The 22,083-nt window shown below is 48.3% G+C and overlaps 1 long non-coding RNA gene across 1 annotated transcript; it reads left to right on the forward strand.

The window, feature by feature from the left end:
* The first annotated feature begins 7,389 nt into the window (after positions 1-7,389).
* LOC115248917 (uncharacterized) lies at positions 7,390-21,869 on the forward strand. The gene is made up of 3 exons (XR_003887646.1): positions 7,390-7,438; positions 21,499-21,657; positions 21,766-21,869. It is a non-coding gene; the product is annotated as an uncharacterized lncRNA (long non-coding RNA).
* Positions 21,870-22,083: the final 214 nt, after the last annotated feature.

Raw genomic sequence — 22,083 nt, forward strand, 5'->3', positions numbered from 1 at the left:
TGGTTTGAGTCCCAGTTGTCGACCAACAAATCGGAAAGTGGGCCGGATGAGAGGTCTCTCTCTAAAACAGCTCCTTCATCAGAGTGAAGTCTCCCCTCAAAGCCCTGTTAGACCGCGCCGCCACCCTACCCATCGGTTACCCTCTCCATCATGCTGTGGAATATCTCAAAACAAGTCACACCCCGTTCCAACGAGTGTCAGAGGTTGTAATCATTTACATGGTAAGGAAACACCCAGAGGTTCTAATCAAGGTCCTCGTGGCGGGAGCCCCAACTCCACGACCAGCTCAGCACTTTCTGTCTGAACGGAGGTACACAGATGGAGACGGGGCTACGCCATATGTGCACATGCATGCTGAGTGCAATATGGAGTCATTTAGATAAGAGGGAAGATGAAAGATGCTAACGCTACAGAAACGCAATTTACTGTGAGTAAAAATGACCAAGGTGTTGGGTGCAAAACGCCACCATCTATAGCTGTACCTGTTATCAGTGGAACAAAACCTGCGTTTTTAAATGGTTTTAGCATACTGTTGTAGTTAGTAGTCATTTTAAACATGTTAGCATGCTACACTGCGCTTGTTTAACAGAGTGAAATGAAATGCTAACCCTCACTTTTTGCTCTCAAGAGGCGTGTGAGCATGTAACAACATAACTGGCAACCACCCCGCTGAGATGAGCGGGGCTAATGTTAGCAACAGCAGTTAGCACTGCTGATATCTTTATAAACATGTGTTATTTGAATAGTTCATGTCCCTAACCCTAACCCTAACCCTAACCCTAACCCTAACCCTAACAGCAGAATCCTCCATGTATGATGATCACTCATCTTAATCTACAGGATTTTTAATTTTAGCTTCAAGATTAATTAGCTACCCTGCTTCACTCCCATCCTCAACACACCCGACCTGTTAATTGCAAATGGCCTCTGATGCTGTCAGAACTTTTCCTTTGGACTTTGTTACATAAATAGCTTAAAAGCATCCTCTTCAGAGTCTCATGTAATAGTTGGAAACGGAGGAAGATCAGAGGAGTTTTCATCCCAGCAGACTGAGAAACCTGCTGTGGGGATATCCCAGATTCAGAAAAGTCTTCAAACACAGTCAAGTATTTATTCCTGAGAGCCAGCGGAGAGCGCGGAGCCGAACAGAGCGGACCCTGGGCAGTGCACCACATTCTCAGGCCCCCTCCTGTGCTGAGTGGTTTCCAAGCGCCGGCTCTCGCCTCCCTCTGCGCGCCACTTCCCCGTATCCTCGCTCCGACCACGTTTCATTCTGAACGCTCCTGGCCCGAGGCGATCCCTCCATCGATGCGTCATGGGAAACGCGGAGGTTCTGCGAGCTGGAAAGCCGACATCTGCTCCAGCCGCCAGCGCGCCGGGGTCCCGGGAAGCCAGCAAACGTGCGCGTGGCCCGAGATGCTCCCAAGATTTCCCGTTTAGAGGGAAGAACAGAAGCCTAAAGGTGTCCACGTTTATCCAAGTGGAGGTCCTGGACTCCAGACCCGTCTGGGTTCAGTCGAGCAAATATTTACAGCAGTTCGGCTACTTTGAAGCCAAAGATCAGGATGAAGCGAGCAAAAGAGAGGGCAGCTCATCAGCCATTATCCAGCTGTTTGCGTGCTGTCAGAGATCCTTACATTAAAGCACAATGCTGATTCTATAGGATGATGCAGCGAGAGAAGAGCCGCCGCCTCTTTGCACTGAAATTAAAGCAATATGAAAATGGCTTTGACATGTATTCTCATGTTAATGGCAGCTCCCCCCTTCCTTTCATTTCCACGGCCGTCTTAATGACCGACTGCAGCAGCAGCATCCAATAAGGAGCGCGCCACCATTCAGGGTGAATGAAGGGGAACGATGGGGGGGGGGGTCGGGGTGGGGGGGGGGGTGCTGGTCTGATTCCTCATCAGCTGTGCCTGGCTGTTGGACTGGTAATTACACACGTTATCAGTCATTACTGCTTTCTGGTTCAGCGCCAACGGGCAGCCGAAGGTAGGCAGGGGAAGCCGTTTGATGGGGTGGACGGGGGGGGGCTCTGCGGTATATTTGACACGAGCAGCCCCCTTTGAGTGCTTTCCTTGCTTCCTCCTGCTCTCTCCCCGCCGGACGGGCCTCCCGATGGCGGCCTTTCCTCCCCGCCGCGGCCGCCTCCTCTCGCCCCTCCAAACCTGGAACCACCTAGTCTTTGTCTTTCTCTCGCCCCCGTGGCGCCGCGTGTATCTTCTGGCCTCGCCTCAGACAAGAAAGTGATAAAAGTTGCATGTTGGCACCACCGTAATTAAATATTAAACACTCGCCCTCCCAATCTTCTTTTTTTCCAAGAAGAGGGATGCCTGTGGATATTTCCTTCTTACAGCAGCAACAGAGCTTCACGAAGGGCTTGAATGTAGACGCTCGCACTCTTACGCAGCCTCTAACTCCTATCACATAAAAAGGAGAACTTTATGATTAGCAGAATCAAGCTAGCAGCGCTTAGCTTCCCTCCGTAGTCTCCTTTTCCAGACACACAGGGCCGTAACCCCCCCCTCATCTATCGCACAATCCCACTTTTTCAGTTGTTCTCGGGCTGTTACATCATCATTACATACGTTATTCTAATGCAAAGTCTGACCCACTTTCTGCAGCGGTATTGTTGCCTGGCTTAGCCCCACCAACCCTGTTTTCTATTCACTCCGTCCAAACGGGGCTAAAAAGATCCGCCTGTGCGTGAGCGACACCGTCTCCCCGTGTCACTCCCTTTCTGCTCCCTCGCGCGCACTGTGTTTGTGTGTCAGTGTGTGTTTGCGTCATCCGCGGGCTCAGTAAGTGTGTGTGTCATGGCCGCATCCCCGCATGGGGTGCGGGGTCTTTCTGCTGTGCTCATCCAGGCACGGCAGGGGAAAAAAAGTGGAGGAGGAGGAGAAGGAAGAGGAGAGGGAGGAGGAAGAAGGGGTTGGTGTTTTTAATTGAATTGTAAATGCAAGTGGAGGGGGGACCAGGCTGCTCCTAGCTGGGACAGACAACAGATGGAAGGCAGGGCCTGCCCTGCAGGGCCAGAGGGGTGAGAGGGGAGATCGGTGGGTGGAGGGCAGATAGATGGATGGGTGGGGGAAGGGAGCGAGGCAAAAACCACACACACAAATGACCTGGTGCAGGAACACGTCCAGAGGCCTCCGAGGAGTCCTTGATTCCTCTTCTGCTCAGTCTCAGCTCTTTCCTTTGGCTTCCCCTTCCGCCTCCTTCCATCTGAAGACGGGCCTGAAGGTGATCAGTGATGGGAGCAACAGCAGCCCGGAGTCTGGAGGGTCAGCCAGAGAGCGACCTTTAAGAAGGAGAAGCATCAATCAAAGGCAGCCAAACTCCCACACAGATAAAATCGGATCTTTATGTTCATAAAGCCTCAAATGTGCTGTCTTACACCACACGACCAGCTCTGTATTCTGTGTGGATCCAGGTTTATAGTTCTGCTGGTCGTCAGGGTCCAAAAATAACATGAGAGTGAGAGTAGTAAATAAACATTGATAAGGTTTTAAAAGATAAAGAAAATAATCCTTCTGTCACGAAATAAGAAATCACACAGGTTTGGTTACCACTAATGTTCTTGCTGTGTCAAGATTTTCCCAGTGGGAAACAAACAACAGGGACTCTCTCTCTCTCTCTATGTCTCTCTAGGTCTCTCTCTCTCTTCAAAAAGAGAAAAATGACCCCAGTCTGCCCTCCTCAGGTGAACTGAGCTCAGGGGTTCTGTCACTGCCCAAGCAGACTAGGTCAGACACACACACACACACACACACGCACGCACACACACACACACACACACACACACACACACACACACACACACACACACACCACTAGGTCAATACAGGCTTTACCCCTTGTCTAGATTAAGGGTATTTAGGTTGTTTGTGCATTTGTGATGATAATAACTCCACATGTTGCTGCTGAAGTGATCAGATCCTGCAGGATCTCACATGTGCGCTGGTCTGCGTGTGTATTTTACTATCAGCGAGGCAGGAAGAGTTATAACACAGGAATAACACCTCGCCATGGTGGAGGGAACAGTTCCAGCAGGCAGAAGCGTGCAGGTCTGAACCCAAATAAAGAACCGCTTCTTAATTCCTCTTACATATGTGTTTTTCTTTTTAAATAAATCTTTATGAAACGGACCTGTGCTGCTTCTGTTTTTGCCATATTTTGCCTGTGATGGATGCTCCTCGTAACCGTCCCTACAGGCGTGATGTCACCAGGCTCAGTTAATCTCTCTGCTCTCAGACGCCGTGTTCGCAGCCTTGGGCGCTAAACTTTGCTCCTGCATCTATCTGACGCTGGCGCGTGCACTGTTGCCCTCCAATAACTCCACTCAATTGCCCCTCATCCCCGTCCGCCTCATCCACGTGCACCTTTTCCGTCCATCGCCATTTTTTTTACTCAGTTATTAATCTGCAAACGTGTCCGCCAATTAATTAACCCTGGCTGGGTTATTTATTCCCCGGTTGATATTTCCCTACCTGTGTTTGGGAGGCAGAGGGGAGGACGGCGCCATTGAAATGTCCTCTCACAGCTAAAGGACACGTCTGATGGGGGGGGGGGCCTTTGGCGGGGTGGAGACGGTTCATGTGGGGTATTACAAATGAACCAGTAACCTTTTCGGTTGATGAAAAAAAAAGGGGACATGTTAATAAAAAAGAATCATCTGGAGAGGAACCCTCATGATGGGATGTGTAGTCCTGTCATTTCCTCAGAGACACAAACAGAAATGCTTGTCACCTGCACACACACACACACACACACACACACATGAGTTATGGTCACCCACGTCCAAAGCTTCTGACTGTGTGGTTATATCCAGGACTGTTACACCTTAGAGACGTGAGTGTGTTGGCCTTGAATTTCACCCAGGACCGCTCCCCCGTCTCCCGTCTCCATTTTTCACCCCTAGCCAAGGGTTAGCCGTTAGCCGCAGGAGGCGCCGCGCTCAGGGACAGTGAGATGAGCGTTCAGCGGCCATCTGATATCGTCAAATGGATCTTTCTTTCCATCCCAAGTCGGGGGGGGGAGTCGGTCTGTCCATCAGGTGTCCTTCTTGATGGTGAGCGAGACATGTGGGGGACGAGCCGTAAAAGGTGGAATCCTGAGCAGGCGGATGCATCACCTCTATCTTCCAAACAGATCGTATCGACTCTACGCCCCGAAGACAGCAACAGGGGCGCAGCCCCCCCATTACACCCCACTTTGAATCCTGATTTCAATCTTAATTCGTCCTTTCCCTCTGGACTCCTGGCGGACGAATATGAGAGCAAAGCTAACAGGTGGGTGGGGAAACATCGGTGATGACTTGTGTCTCGTCTCGACATCCCTCTCCTGTTGGGAGCGTGCGGTACCGACTCGGGCCTTCATCTGCTATCATGTGACAACATGAAAAACACAGTGATGTGTTTTTTTTTTATGCGCTGCCAAGTCCAGACAGGAGGAGGAAAAATAGCCGGCAGTGATTGGGCAGCTGTTGGAGCCCGTCGACCTTGGGTGTCAGCCTGGAAGTGTAATTATTGTCCTCGCACGCCATGTTGACCAGATATACACCACTTGTGTTCTATTCATCAGGCCTTCTGATCTGAGGGAAAGGCAGGACACGCGTGCACGCACCCGTTCATGTGCACACACAGGTGCCCCTGACACGTGGAAACTTTTCCTCCTGAGTGTTTCCTGTCTTTGTACAGCTCCGATGTTTCCTCGTTTCAGGTTAGAGTACATGTCATTAAAAGTTTTTAAAAAACCAGGGTTAAATGTCATGGTGGACAGATGAGCGTTCCAGAAATAAAGGCAGCCAGCGAGGTGCAAGATGGCGGTTTATGCTGTGATGTACTGGCTTCTGTGTCAGGACGTGGTCACCAGTCTTGATTCTGTGTCAGTGTTCTGAAAACGTCTGAGACACAGACAGACATGTCCTGTCCTCCCTCCCATCAAACACTGGGAAACCGTTGGGCACACCAGTCCAGGAGACAGGGGGCCTAATCAAAGGGGTATAATTCAAATGGAGAAGGAGGAGGGTCGTCTGGAGTCAAACCTCCGGATAGAAAAGGCCCCTGAGGATTCCGAGCAGCTCTCCACCGGTCATGTCCCTGTCCCCTCCCTCGCTCAGTCCTCTGTCACCCTGAGCAAAGGATTGACATTCAGTTGAGGACGGTTAAAAGAAGTGGAATTAATGTGTTAGTTGAAGAGAGAGGAGTGGTGCAGTGGGGGGGGTTCTGGTCACTGGTAGCGAATGACTGACACAGTTTTTGATGGAGTGCAGACGCGTCTGACTCGCAATCTTTCTTTTCTCCGCCTCCTGTTCTCTTCCGATTCTGTTGCTCTGCGTTTATCTCTCTATCTCCATCCCGCACTCACTTGCCAGGGGTCGTCGCAGCTCTCCAGCCCCCACCCCCACCCACCCACCTCTCATGGCCTTATTGTTTTACATCTCTTCATTCAGGCTTTTATGGCCGCTTCGTCCTCGCGCGGACTCATCTCCCCGGCGAATGATGGGTCCCTCCCCCGCTTATCGCCGCTATTTATTATCGCCGTCCATTCACATCACATTTCTCTGACTTTGGGTAGATGGTTTTCACATTGGACCACTTTACCGGGCCGCCATATAACAAATCTACAGCGAGGCGCGCGTGGAGAGGCAAGTGACACCATTAGAGGGGAGGCCTCAAATCACTGCCTTTTTTGCAGATTTAATAGCATCCAAAACGCAACACGGCGTTTTAATGTGATATTTTGGACCACTTTTACTGCCTTCCACTTATTTACTGTCTAATTTTTACAGTCGATGCCGGCTGTATACTGCTGGCTCCACGATGAATTCAGACGGATGGCGGATGAACTGCGCCAAAGTCCTGGCGCACGCCTGCGCGCGCGGCTGCGTTGGGGGGGAGTGACTGGGCACGGGCCCGATGACATCATGTGAATTCCTGGAGATGAAGGGAGCAGGAGGTGAAGTGTGATTAGGTCACCGTGTTTGAAGTCAGCGAGAGGCACACGTCCGTCCACGGAGGATTTACGGCAAACGCAGATAGTCATCTGTGGACAGCAGCTGGCACAGTTTACCCTGCGTTCAAAGCAATTTTCAAAAATGCCACCTAATCATAATCCACAGACCTCATTTGTATCAAAAAGGATCTATCTCCATATTGCACCTCCATGTTAGAAGGATGCCATTGAGTTAGCGGCCTGTTGCATGATGGGAACATTATTACAGCTAGTGGTCACTAATGCCTACGATGACAAGCAGATCCTACACATCTAGCATATAAACACTGTTGGCCTCATGGAGTTTAACCACCCCATTAAAACCAAGCATGAAGTGATACACCCAGGATGATAGGTGGCAGCACCCACCTCACCGTTTGTAGGCTGCCATCAACACAAGGCAGAAGAAGAAGCTAAATTAGCTGCAGACCACCCGAATGAGGTATGTAGTTTTTCCACATTACATGGTCAAATATGTGCCCAACACACTGTAAACGTTAAATGAAAAGCAAATCTGTTGCTGACAACTGCATCATCCAAATGCTATCTAGTGGTCACTGTATATTAGATCCAAAAATGTCTGTGAAATATGCCGAATTACCACAAAAATTCCAAATGACATCCAGCAAACATCTCTATATATCAGCCTGACATCAGTGAGCTATACGCATGCTTTTATCCCAAGATTGTTTCAGGAGAAGTCATGATTAAAAGCTGTCATCTTGCAGCATATTGCCAATTAGTAACTCTTGTCTGTGTTACATCTTGCTGGTGTAACTTATGGTCAACATCTATGAGACTGCGTGTTGTCTGGGTACATTTGTGCAGAGACGTGGAAATGAGAATGATTCCACCGTCAAACTGCTCACAGGAAGTTCTGGATCATCTTGACTTGTTTCTGGAGAGATACAACATTTTCCTATAAACGAAGCTCACACCAGAATAATCCAGATGGACCTTAAACGCATCATTCCAAAGACAAACTGTCCTGCTTGTGAACGGATCGCTGCTCTGAGCTGCGTCGTTTGGCTGCTCTGACAAACACAAAGTTCTCTTTAGCAACTGGCAAATTCACTGGCTCTGTAGCTCTGTGAGTCATTTAGCGGGGGGAACATGTTTTAGCACTTAACCTCTATAGTAGGAGCAGCTGCAGGGCCCAGAGGGACTGTGTATTCAACAGAGGAAGGCCGACTGCAGCCTAATTAGCTGGGCTGGCTTGATGATACAATAGCATCTTTTGAAACAGCCAATACATTTCTGGAACAGTTGTGGGGCTGCAGTAGTGGGCTGGGGGGGTGTCCAGTAGTAGACAGCATTCATAGTACCACACACACACACACACACAGACACACACACACAGAGACTGGGATAATAATCAGGCCTAGAATGTAACATCAGTCATTGCTAAAGTCCACATTTGTTCCAATCCTGATGTATCACAGACATCTGAGTTCCAGTTTAACTCCACTGGTTTTGCCTCATTACACAGAATGAGACATAGAAGCCAAATAGGCTCAATTTGAATAGTTTTTATATAAAAAAAGAGGTTTGACTATACCATTAATACAAAGTCAGGAATTTTTTTTTCTTTGTTTATATGTATTTTGCATGCCTGTTGACTTCCTTAAATCCAAATCTTCACCCTCAAACAGCCCCTTGGAGTTGTGAAGAGCAGCCAGATTGTCCTCACTTACCAAAACGGCTCCCCCACTCGCAGGTTTAAGACATTTTCTCATCCTCCCTAAATAGCAAATGGTCCCTATTACCTACTTCCTCTTCCTTCTTTCCTCATCAATCTGCGATCGTGACCTACTCATTGTTCCTGCGGCCCTCCGCTCAGACAGGCTCTAACTGTGCTGCACTCATAAAAGCACAACCTTGGTACTGACCGACCAAATCAGGAGTTTGGTTTTGTTCTCCAATTTTCTTTCTATTTCTGTAGTTTTGGACAAAAAGGAAAATCTACTTCCACAAGTTGTTGTAATCAACAAATGTGGGAATGGCAGCTTTAGGCTGGAAGTAGCTGGAAGGAGATGAGACCTGGAGTGGAACCCCAGGTAGGCCTCCACTCATTACAGATCGATCAATCTGTCTCCTGTGTCACATCCTCAGAGGGCCTGATTGAAGTGTTTTCAGCCAAACTTCATGAATGTGTGTGTGTGGGGGGGGGTCTCTGCCATCTATTGATTTGAAAATTTCAAAACTTAAACCTTAAGAGAAGCAGAATGCACTCTGAATATGGGCTTAATGGCTGCTGCGGGAATGCTGGGGAAAAGAGGCACATGTATGTGTGTGTGTGTGCATATATATATAGAGAGAGACAGATAGATATAGATAGATTTATAGATATAAATCCTCAACCTTTGTTGTCTCCTTCATTGAGATGATTTTAGGGGGAAAGGGGAGTTGAAGCACATCAGCCATAACGAGGCAGAAACTGTCAGTTGGGATACGGGTCCCGTCTGGTTCGTTAAGGATTAGGCTGGTTGCTGGAATGTTGTGAATAAATCCAGAGCGTCAGACATCACACCGGAGCAGTGTGCTGGATTAGCGTTAGCCTTTGTTTGATTTGTGGTGAATTAACTGACATAATCCACCTGGTGTCAGACGCAATAAAACCCCACCATCTGACACTGAACCGGGATTAGATTAGGGGGAGGACTGAAGGCCTGACAGTTAGAGGATGTCTCTCAGTCAAATTCTATAAATGTCTCCCTTCCAGCCGACTGATGGCTACCAAACTCCGTGGCTGTTGGGGATTTGGAGCCACTGGACTCTTGGAAAGTTCATTTTACAGAAAATAGCATCGAAACCAGGACATGCCCAGGACACGTCCCTGGTTATTGGGTCTTTCCACTGTCTCATCCTTCCCCCTGGCCGAGGGGGGGCAGCCGGAGCCCCTGCCGGGCTCCCTGCCTCCATCTCTTCCCATCGCTTCCATCTCTTCCCTGCCACCTCTTTCTCAGATCTGTCAGAGCCTCCTCTTTCATCCGCCTCTCCCTCCCGCCTCTTCTTCTCCTCCTCTCGTATCTGCATCCCTGCTTCCTCGCATCTCCGCTCAGCTCAATCACGGGCGCGACAGCAGCCGAGCGCTGCCAGAACTCCCCCAGGTGCCGGCCTGCCTGGCGTACGGTGACGCGTCGTCCCTGTACTGCAGCAGGCGGTGAAAGAGACACTGCTGTGTTGCTTGTACTGCCAGCAGATCTGATTCTTTATACTCTTTGTTTAACAAAAAGGAAAACGTGTTCCTGGAAACCCCGAAAGAAAGTGGCTCATGTGCTGTCGGTGTCATGAATACGTCCACTTTTAAAGGACGCTGATTGAGTAGCATTTAGCATCACTGTGATGGCCTGTTTAAGTCTAAACTTGAAATAAGTCGACACTGATTCAGGGTTCCACGCAGCCCCATGGATGAAGGGTGTGTTTGACCTAATCAACCACCCCAGCCTTCTCCATAAGCACACTTAATTGCCCTTTATATTACATAGCATGTCTTCTACCTATCCATCTGTCATAATTACTCCTGTCACCGGGGGTGCTGCCTCGCACTAAATATACTATAAATACAGGCTGTAATAAGCTGAACACTCGTCCAGTGATGTGAAGGTTGGAGGTCTGATCTACTGTACTTTACGTGTCAAAGTGTCCTTGAGCAAAGGATATTGAACCTGGGATCTCATGCACAGTAGGCCAGCTAACCTGCATCCCACAATAATAAACTGGCATAGCTTAAAAGGTGTGTGCAACACTACGTGCAGCAGTAGCAGTACAGTATAATGTGACAAAAAACCCTTCACCGTTCCTGTAATAGCAGAAACCTGCATTGTCTCTGCAGTTAGGTCGATTTTGGTTTCTCATGTTTGAGTTAGCAACTAACTGCTACTAGCACTTTACACCTCTGTGACCTCATAATGTGCTCTATTACAATACTAATGTGCCTGTAGAGGCCAAAATGATCTGGGAAGCAATCTGTATCTTAAATAATGGTCAAATTTAGATAATTGTATTACTGTGCATTTGTATTTTAAACTGCCTTAGTGGAACAACTCTTTTCATAGTGGATCATTAATTCATGATGGGTTATTCATTTTTAATATTTTGTTTTTGGTCATTGCCATAACTGTCAAACCTGATATGAATCTAAAGTTCTAGCGAGTTGCCTGTTTACCATCTTAGTAATGTACTAGAAAACAATCAGAATGATTATAATAGGGCTAATAGAGTCTCTAAAGATCTGATCAACACACCAAGCAGTTTCATTTCACAACCCACAATCTGAAGATATTGGTACATTTACTGTATTGCATTTCTTTATTCTTTCGGAAGCTTTTAAGACCCAGACAGCAGTTGATGGAGCACAGCTTATTAAGGTCACTTCTATTTGTAGGGTCAAAGCCTACAGACGCAACTGCAGTCAGGTCCCCCCCAACCCTAACCCCCAAAAGGCCAATCACTCAAAATGAAAACATGCAGTCTCGGCAGAATGACTGATTCTCATTGCCGGTTTCACCATCATGGTGTTTAGACAACCTCTATACATTATGCACAATCCAATGTTGCGCGCGTGCAATGTGGTCGTACACGCCGTAGACGGGAAGTAGATGCATCAGTCACGAAAGGGTGCGTGAGGGATGACTGCTTGTCTCCCCGTGTGTTCCGAATGGCCGAACCGTCATGGATTTCTCAATTGATTACGTGTCCGCGCATCCAGCGCGTGATTGCCTGAGTGTGGCGGCGAGCCGGCTTTGGCCGTATCGCTGAATTGCTTTTCATCTGTTATGATGCCTACGCTCGAGAATCAACGTAAAAGAGGTACTTTGTCAAGCACGAGGCATCAGGATATTGAATAAAATAAAATTGGATCCATAATTTGCTTTTGCCTCCCATTTTCAGGGTTATACGTGTCTGTCTGGACCTCGTAAAGATGGTCTCCCATGTTCTTGTGTGCGTTCTGATTTGGTTTAAAGGATGATAATAAGCATCCCTCTTTCTGTCATGACTTGATGTCCATGGCTTTCATACTAATAGAAGATGAAAGAAGAAAGTGTGCTCCAAACGGTGTCCCAGCACTTGTCCCCCTCTGCTCCATTGTGGCCCAGATCACAGGGAGACGCTCGCCAAATGGACCCCAGCGCAAAATAAGAAACCCCGGCACAAACAAAGGCAGACACTTTGAAATGCAGAGAAGGTAGTTGAGTCAATCCCCCCGACACACACCCACACAAGCACACAAACAGGGGCAAGATAATGGAGCGTTTCCACTCCAAGAGTTCCTGGTAAATATAGGGAGCGGGAACTTTACAGGAACCGTTCCCCTCACTTGGCCCTCAAAAAGCAGAAATAATAATGAAGAAAACTGCAATGGGGATGGAGACAAACATGGAAGGATCTGAAATGGTGTCCTATTCTATGAGAATATGGTGTCCTACAGCTCTGTGAAGAGTGCAGCTATGAAGGGTTCCCCCTGCACCTTTTTTTCTAGTTGTGAGCAAGCTGAAAATATAAATATTAAGTAAACAGCACGTGTTGTGTTGCTTTTCAACTGTAAAAGAAGACAGACGGTTGCATCATTCCTGATTTCTTTTTACACATGGCGGATGCGATGAATGAAAGGAAAAGCAAATCAATGCTGAGTAATACTCAAGCCCCACCTGGAGTTTTCCAGGCCATTCTAAGTACCTGCCCCTGAGCAGGTTCCTGTAAATAGCTGTTCAGGAGACATTCCTGCCGTGGAAACACGCAGTAACGACTCCAGACCTGTAGTGTCACCCCAAAGTCCCTGCAGGAGCAAGGGGCCAAATGACAGCCCCCACGTCCCCCTCTCATCTCTCTCCTATGAAGGAGGCAGGTGGTCAGAAACATTCTGGGCTGGTAGGACCAAAATGTCTCGGCAGGTCTGGTGTTTCATTTCCCTGGTGTAACGTTCAGCACCTCCCCAGCACACTAACATCTCCCGTTATGGTACCACTCAACTCTAACTGTTGATGCTCACTCTTCAAAAAGATTATGAGATCAAAACCTGAACATGACTCATTGGCGTCCAGTTTACTTGGTGACATTCTCCTGTTTCCCCTTTCTTCTCTAGAAGATGCCAACCTCTCCTCTTAGATGCCTGTATGGAACCACTGTTGGCACAGCCCATGTCAACCGGGGCCCTCGTTACGGACTCCTCTTTCTCTTTCCTGAGCTTCCTTCCTGCCTAAAGTGGTAAAAGTCCAGCAGGTTTCCCTCCACTTGGTTCCTTGAGCGCCGCCGTAGCCGCAAAGCTGTTTTCGGAGGTCTGGTTTTGGTTTGAGGGGACGAGAGATGCGCTGATTGCGGTGTTTATAGAGAAGGGCCAATGTATAGGAGGAGATTGGGATGGAGCGATGCAGAGGACAGCGCTGTGAGATTCCATTTTAATTCAGCCATCCAAACATCGGTGCATGCACGGCTCTTTGCCTTTTCCCAGCTGTATATTTACAGAAAATGGATGACTGAATTACAGAGAGCAACAGCGATCCAATCCCAGCACTCTCTCCCGCTCTTTGTTTTTTTAGCTAGACGGCAAACAGTTTTCACAGCTGAAAATGAACACCATCCAGCACACTTGTGCCAAGGTTTTCAAAGATATTCCAGCTGTGAGAGTCACAGAGTAACAATAATAAACGCTAACAGTCTCTTTTTAGCCTTGGAGTTGAATGTGCTTCCTTGGGAGCCCAAGAAAAAAAGGTAATTATTTGAGAACTCGTATTTAAAGGTGCTCTCTAGGAGTTGTCCCAACACCATATAAGGTACTTGAACTTATCACCTTATCTTGTGGTTTGGTTCTCGGTTTTGGACACCAGAGCTCTGAGTAAATCCCTCCATCGAAGAAACCAACCGCCCCAGAACCGCAGATCTACCCAAATCCAGAACTTGCCAGGATTGTTTACCACCTCCCAGGTTCACTCAAGTTCCTGCACATATTATGTTCTCCTCAATGGTGACTTTCCAACACAGTTCCAATCAACCCACAAAAATGACTCATTGTGGGGACGTCCTGTGATTATTACATCACTTCTCTTTCAGGTTAACAGTGTTACACATCATTGAAGTAAAAATGCACCAACATCCATGTCGGATGGAGCTTCCTGTGCTTAGCTTTTACCACCACTCTTACCACATATTTCCACTGCTGCATTCCTGCAGAGGCCTGTCAAACTGTGTTCCTGACACGTGTATTTCATGTCATCATGTTTGCTTGGCAGTAACGATACCGGTGTTAATAAACGACATGCGTCGGCTCCATAAATCCCTCTTTCGTGGCTGAACGGCGGGCATTTTCACACGCTGTGCGCTGTGGTCATGTCTGCTTCATGAACCTGTCACCTCTTGACATCCGTGGTTACGGCCACTGTGGCTGCTGTCAGATATACGGTCCTGGATGGTGACGTTGCCACATATCTCAAATGAGATAGATGCTGAAGCAGTGAGTCCATACTGGTGTGGTCCAAGCAGGATGAGAGAGAAGTTAAAGCTCTGTTGTGTGAACGATGGCTCTGGTGGAAACGGAGACCTAATCCAGGAGCATGTTCCCTTGTTGCTTTTTCTAGGCAGCCTGGGAATTGCAACTATATTTCCAAACATTCCAGATATCCCCCCCTCTCCGCCGACAGACATACCCGCATATCAGCGCCTCTCGCTCCATTCCGTCTCTGCAGGAGCCCATCAGCTGAGCGCAGGAGCACCTGTCACAAGAGGAGCGCGACGGTAACCATTAGTGAATTTACGTCAGACGGAGCGTGAGGGTCAGCGCGGTCAGATGGACCACCCAACGGCTTGGTCATCAAGGACAAAGACCCTGAGGAGGCAGTGAAAGACAGGGAGGGAGGGAGGGAGGGAGGGAGGGAGTGTGTGGCTATCTGCTTTCAGGCCGGCTTTCTGAAATGTGCTGAGATGACACAAGCTCTTACATATGGTGAGTGCAGTCAGTCGTGAAGCCGCACCAGCACCGTTAAGGTATTGCTGCACACCCGACTGGACGTCCTCCATGAGAGGAGCACATGGGCGTTCTTCCCTGCAAGTGCTTTGTCCAGACCGCCACTCCAGCGTTGCACACACCGCACACATGTTTTCAGTTTTACGTTGTTCAACAACACCGTAAATTGGGTTATTTGGGTCGCGGTGACACGACGGAGTAATTGGTCCGCACAGATCACTCCCAGTATTTGACAACTCGACCCGTTTAATGTCCGGGCTCTCCGGTCAAGCTGCTGATAAATCTTTCACCCGCTTGATTAATTGTCTGAAAAGTGCTCCTCTGCCAGGTAAATAAATAATGAGCGAAGTGAGGATTTCCATTGTTGTCCGGCCAGCAGGCCGACCTGCGGAGAGGTCAACCGAGAAGGCGCCTCTCAGGGGGGAGAAATGGAATATTTAAAGAAATGCATAACTGGTGTCAGAATAATTCAGTTTTGCTGTTCTATGTGTGTCCAGATCAGAGTTGGAGGCTTCTGCCTTGCAGACCTCATTTGCAGAAGAGCTTTAGTGCTTTTCAGGAACATTCAGTGCACTCAGATTGCCCCCCCCCCCCCACCCCTCCACCCCCCAACATATGGTATGAGCGTATCTTCCTGAATTTCTGCTTCTCTTGAGACGTCAGCGTTCACCTTGTGTTGATTTACAGCGGCCCGGCTTTCTATTCAGCAGCCTGTAATCTGAGATTATTGCAGACCAGTGACAGTTTGCCCCCCACTGGTGTAACTAGCCAGCAGGGGGCAGGAGCGTTCGCCTCGGCCTGAGTGTGGTGGTGGATGGGAATGAGTGTTCTTAGAGCTTCTCTTTCTCCACTTTAACAGGATCAGAGAGGAGACGGCAGCTGGCGAGCATACCAAGTAGGGACAGTCTTCCGCTCTCGTGCAGTCCACTGTCTCCTCAGGTATTACAGCTCAATATGAGGCGTTGGGATCGGCCTGGCCAGGTTTTAATAAAAGCTGACAAGGATTTATCACCTGTTCATTGCTCTCTGTCAGGCAGAAGTGGCTGTTAGTGGGGGTGACTGTGGCAAGTCATGTTCACCCTGCTTTCTCCAGAGGAGTCACCTGCGATATACAGATAGAAATCGAGCCAGTTTGCCCGAGAAATTTCCTATTTTCAATGACGTATTTCATATTATAAGTGAGCACTTGTGTGTTTTATACGTCAGTGAGTGTGAGGCCAAGGTGGGGTCCAGTTTTACAACCAATTGTGGCAATTTGCAGTTGCCGTAACAACAAAAAAAGAACTTATTGTAGTTCAAAGGAAACCAGCAATTATCCTTATCGTCCTCCGTCGAATATGTGTGATTACTCCAATTTAGGTTATTTTCAAAGTATAGTTGGGCCACAATAAAGGAGGTACAGCTCCATTCCACATAAAATCTTTTAATAAGAGTTCTGAGGGTAATAACATTTATAAAACCAAAGCTAATAATGCTATTTATGCTAAAAAGGCAACACTTGTGGAACCGGAAGGGACACACAAATAACAGTGACATTTCGTACTGACGGTGGCGACGTCTCGTCAAATTGTCCTCTGGAAAGGTTTCATTATCCTCTTTTCATCTACCCCCTCCATCTCTCATCATTCTCTCTACCTCCTACCGCTCTCGCCATCCCTCACTCCGGCTCATTGTCATTTCTCTGTGTGCCTCTCGCCAGGCATCCCCATTGAGGACTTACTCAGGACGGTTGCTAGGCGATGGCCCCCTGATTAATGTAGGCAGAGATGTGTGTGTGTGTTTGTGCACACGCGTGTGTGTCTCTTTCTTGGCAGTTATCACTAATTGACAGCTGCCGGCCCTCAGGGCTCCATTGTAACCCCCGCGCCCCGGTGTAATCGGAGGGCAGGGCTCTGTCGCCCCCCGTAGGACGAGCGAGGAGAGGGGCGGAGAGGAGGGGGGCTGTGTCCTACGGTGGGACAACATGCGACAGGTTCTGTTTAGATAAGCACCAATCAGTAGGGAGGGGGGCAAAGGGCATAACGAAGAAGGGTGAGGGGAGAGAAGGAAACCACAAGAGCACCACAGGACAGGAATGGTGAGGATGAGAATCAAAATGTGGTAAAGGCAGGGATGGGGTGGAGGTGTGAAGGTGGAGGATGATGTGTGAGGGAGGGGCGTCTCCTCAGTGCCAGCCTGCTGCATCGGTGCCATCTGGAATCCCTCTCAAACCTCTCCAAACGGGACAGTGTGATCCCCCCCACCCTCCCCCAAATAAAAAAGAGATTATTGTGATTGGAGCTCGATAATGAGCGACTGTGGCTGCCTCACATGAGGGTCTGCGCGACATACACGGCAAATGTTTGGTCTCGGGATTGCTTCAGTCGGGGCGGAAGGAAGATAAAAAAGGCCTTCAAATATTTGCTGCAGGCGCTTTGAGTCGAAGATTGAAAAACTGTCAGAGCAGCAGAGGAAGTCGGGCACAACTCAAACCATCTTAATAAAGATGATTAAATGAAGACATCAGAAGCAAATATGACAGTACTGGTTCATATGGTTCACCAAAAACCATCTGAGTTTCAGCAGACGACTCTGCTGCCTTCATTTTTTTATATTGTTTGCTTGATAAATGTTTAAGATTGTTTAAGATGTAAAAGTGACATCGGAGTCCAGGAATTGAGCAAAAAAAAGCTCAGTTTGGTGTTGTGTCCCCTTTGCTACATAAACAGACAGGAAGCATAAATTTAATTAGAACATGTTTGTTTCGTAATGTAGCCGCGCTGCCACCACTGTAATTATCTTCATATTACTGTAATTATTTAAAAGGGTGCAAAATGGATGATCCCCCCCCCCCCCCCTGCAGCTGCACCGATGATCCCCTCACAGCCTGTCAGGAGCAGTCTGCCTCCACATCTTCATGTAGACTTTGACATTGCGGAGCAATCAATGGATCCTGGGCGCTGGGATGCATCTCGCTCTGATTATAATGAAGATAGCCCCTCATTTAAAATGCTAATGGCCGATTTCACCTAATAAAGAGACATTCAGCCCAGAGGTTCATTAAAATTTAGAGGTGGAAAAGTCCATTCCAATTAAGTTTAACCTCCCCTCACCCCCTCCCCCTCTCCCGCAGCGGCCAAGCCCATTAGGGTTTTAAGAAGTGTCGGAATGTCCCATCCGAGGATCTCGAGTCACAGCCAAGGAAGTGCTCAGCACTCGGGCCGGGGGGGTCAGTGAACAGGGCCGCTTTGGAGGGACGTTAGTGGCTGTTAGCGTGTGACCTCGTCCTCCATCCCATTCAGGCCATGTGGACGATGCAGATGTCACCTGCCCCTCCTTCTGCCTTTTGATACTTAATAAGGGAATTTTGGCAAATTCAGACGGAACAAACGGTGAAGACTCCCCCGTGCGTGGAGGTCTCCGCTGATGTTCCTGGGTGATACAGCGAGCACGCTAAAACATCAGTTCCTGGAACGGGGGGGGGGGGGGTGTGGTCACAGATGCGTATGAGCGGAGATGCTTGTGGTTCACTCGGATACAGGCAGGTGGAGAAGCACCTGCAAACACCATGATGGAGCTGAAAGCACTCCTGCGCACACTAAAGGTCAAGACCGGGGCCCACAGAGGTCAGGTGTCCTGTTCTGACTCATATTTCTGTTCAAGACACAGTTAGCTGTAGCGCTCTAAAAATGCTCACTCTGCAGCGTAAACGAGCTTTGAGTTTCGGCCCCGTCTGTAATTGAGTTTGACACCCCCGCTCTGGATGGTACCTCCTGCACCAGCTGAGTGAAGCCTGAGGCAGAACTTGACAAGTTTGGAGTGACAAGTGCGAGTCTGTGGTCCCCCTCCCCTGTTGCATTCTGCCTTTTTCGACCGTTGGTTTGTTTCTTTTTGTTCATTTGGTCCCTGATAAGCAACACAAGTTTAGTCACTTATCTGGTAGGACTTAGCCTAGCTACTGGGCGAATGCTAATACAATGCAAAGAATAAGACGGAACTGAATAGGAGGTTTGTAGTTTGGAGTAATTTACTACTTTCTGTGACAACAGCTGTAATTCTCTCTGATTTTTCAGACAAATCAATTTCTCTTCATCCTTTGAAAGCGAAACATTTGCATAATAGCACCTCTTTGTTGCAGCAGCTTGGATGTCTAATGTTTTCTAAAACTTGTAATTTCCTTTTTCCGTCCCCGTGATTACCTGGATAAATTCCAACAGTGACAGCGGTTTGCTTGTCGCGCTTGATTTTGAATCCCAGATCGATCTGGGCCAATAACAGCAGGGCGGACTTCCGGGACCTTTGCTGGGAAACAAAGAATCGGCCTTGAGCTCCGTCCACATTTGCCTGGGTGATCGTGATCTGCTGTGTGTTGTGCTGGCGAGAGATGAGCCCAGATCCAATGAAAAATAGTTCCACCTGCAACCGAAGTGGGCAAATGAGACAGATACACAAGGAAACATTGACTTAAATGTGTTAGCCCAACCTTTTTACATCGCCCGTATTCCCAACATCGTGGTCAAAGCACGACTTGGGGGGGGGGGGGGGGGGGGCATGGCTCTCTTCCTGTGAGTAATACGCATCTATTCTCCAGCTGTTGTTATTTTCCTCATATCTTGACACCCAGTGCAAGTTTATTGACAGAGTCAGACGCTGCGCGTCGGTCTGTTTGCGGCGTGTAACCTGAGAGGAGCGTGTGTTAGCGTGGTGAATCAAACAAAACAGAAGGGCCGTGCCGCTGAGGCAAGCGCGGGGAATTAAAAACTCCTGCGGTTCACAGCTCGGTCATCTTCTGCTAATTCGGCTCGAGCGAGGAACCGCGTCCTCGCTCAATTACGACGTCTGCTTTCCGCGCAGAAACCATGAGAGGGGGTATCATTTACATGACTGTACACAGCGCAGGCTCGCTTCAAAGAGGATTAAAATGAGGGAAAGTCTGTTCTCCTTTCTGGAAAAAAAGTGCTAATATATGTGCATAATAGCAACGCGGCTGCCCGATGGGATTTCATTACAGATGCTAGATTTGTTCATCTCAAACTCTCATAGATATAAATATATATTTTCTTGTAGTACGAGTTGCTTGCGCGTGACCTTTCCCGACCTTTTCTATGCTCAGTGCTGGAGAGCCATTGGCGGCCCGTGGTCAGTAATTATGCCTCAAACCCTTAGACTTCTTCTCTTTTTCCAAACTCTCGGGTCTCTGCCACCCACTGCTTCCTCAGTTGGGTCTGAGAGCCATGCGACTCAAGAAAGAGGAGGGAAGAGCGGCGCACCGTAGTTGATGGCTGCTGAAGTTTAGCTGATCTTAAAACGAATGTCTGAGAGGAGGAAAGTCCGTGATCGGTCTCTGTCCCCGATGGACCGGGAACTTTGTGAAGTTTTGTTTGCCCTCCATTTGGCCGCTCCTTAACGTTGATTATCAGGTCAGCTCAGACTTTACTGATCGAGCTGTAGACTTTCTTTTAGCTCCCCATAGCCACCGGCGCGGTTTGGCCAAACGCTAATGAGCCCGAGATCGACCGTCACCTGATATGATCAGAACGTATCAATAGAGGAGTGAGTGGCGTCCACTGGATCTCCAACAGAGCCATATTAAATCATTTATTATGTAGATAAGAGTTCAGGGCCATTGAGATCGTTCTCTGAACTTCATTAGAGTTTTGTTTAAGGCACACGTGAGTAAAACCCTTTAGCCGCTTCTTCCCTTCTGCCAATTGGAAAAACAATGTGTGTGGGGGTGGTGGGGTGGTTTATTTTCTGTTTCAACACACAAAGCAGGCTGGGAAATACTATGTTCAGAGCCCCTAACTCAAACTCTCCAGAGAGCCCCCCCCTTCCGTCTCGCCGCTGCTCAACAGCACACACAGGGAGGCAGTTGGTGACCTGGTGAACCCACCCAGAGAGAAAGAGGGGTGGGTGGGATCATATCGACTGGACCCGGCCAATGCTCAGCCATAACATTCTGGGCAGAGATAACATACTTTTTAATTACATATGGGCTATGGCTACGCTAAACTTCTGGGGGGAACCCCTCCCCCGAGAGGTCGCTGGTTAAAACCCGCCAAAACACAGCAAACCAGGTCTAATGTGATTACTGTGTGTGGAGGTCTGCAGTGAAGAGCCTTAAATGAAGCATTCTGTGATAATCTCCCACTTTTAATGCATAAAAATTCAATTGCAGCCTTCGTTTCTGCCTTCAGATCAGACCTCAGAGGTTTTTGAAAGAGGAGGGTGTCGGGGACAGATTTAATCACATTTAGCTGAAAATAGAAAGTCCTAAATTCCCAGCAGTTCCACCCAGGCTGCTTCCAGGACACCCAGGTCTGCCCTTGAAGGACAAAAACAATGACTTTTCCTCCTCATCTGGCCTAATATTACTATAAAATATTGATCAGTGCGATTTTAATTTTCTCCAGAAGATCTGAAAAGAGCCCGGGCTGGTCTGCCCACGCGGATGCGCTTTCATGCTTTCCATAATTTAAGGCCGAACGAGGCTCGGTTCAATCGAAATCTCCATAATGACTATTTTTGAAGTGCTTAACATGCTCTTTGCTACTTGGCTGCAGATCGCTGGGTGAATACTAACAGCGCCGCCGAGGGGAGGGCAGGACGACACCCCCGATGCTGGAGTTGATGAACAGTATCCTGCGCAGCTGTGATGTATCAACCCAGCCTGAAATCTGAGACGGATCGTGTTCCCGCTCCCCTCGCACTGGGATAAACAGGTGCGTGTTTTTGAGCATCGTGCTGAAAATCTATGAATTACACGCGTCCGCCACGGTCTCCTCCTCCTGATGCATCAGGTCTTTGCCATTTCCTTCTCTATTCAACAGCTCTCGCTCCTCCATTGAGGGTTTGAGGGTCCTAAATTGACAAAAAAGTTACTGAAAGTCCTCGTTTGAGGTATTTTTCCTGTTTCTGCAGCTCCCAGCTGTTTCATCATCTCATCTCACATTTGAATCCTTGCAACTAAAATGTTCTGCTGGTGCCCCTTTGATTTTTTTTTGCTCCCACTAATATTTCATGAAATTTGTGAAGACGGGCAGGAGTACAGCAGCATCGTGGCAGCGGCTACTTTGATGCGAATCGTCTACACTCGTCAAGTCGTGAATGGATTCTGGTTCAAGCTTTGCATTCGAGGAAAGGGAACT

The sequence above is a fragment of the Takifugu rubripes genome, chromosome 2, assembly GCF_901000725.2.
Source record: "Takifugu rubripes chromosome 2, fTakRub1.2, whole genome shotgun sequence".
Taxonomy (NCBI): Eukaryota; Metazoa; Chordata; class Actinopteri; order Tetraodontiformes; family Tetraodontidae; genus Takifugu; species Takifugu rubripes.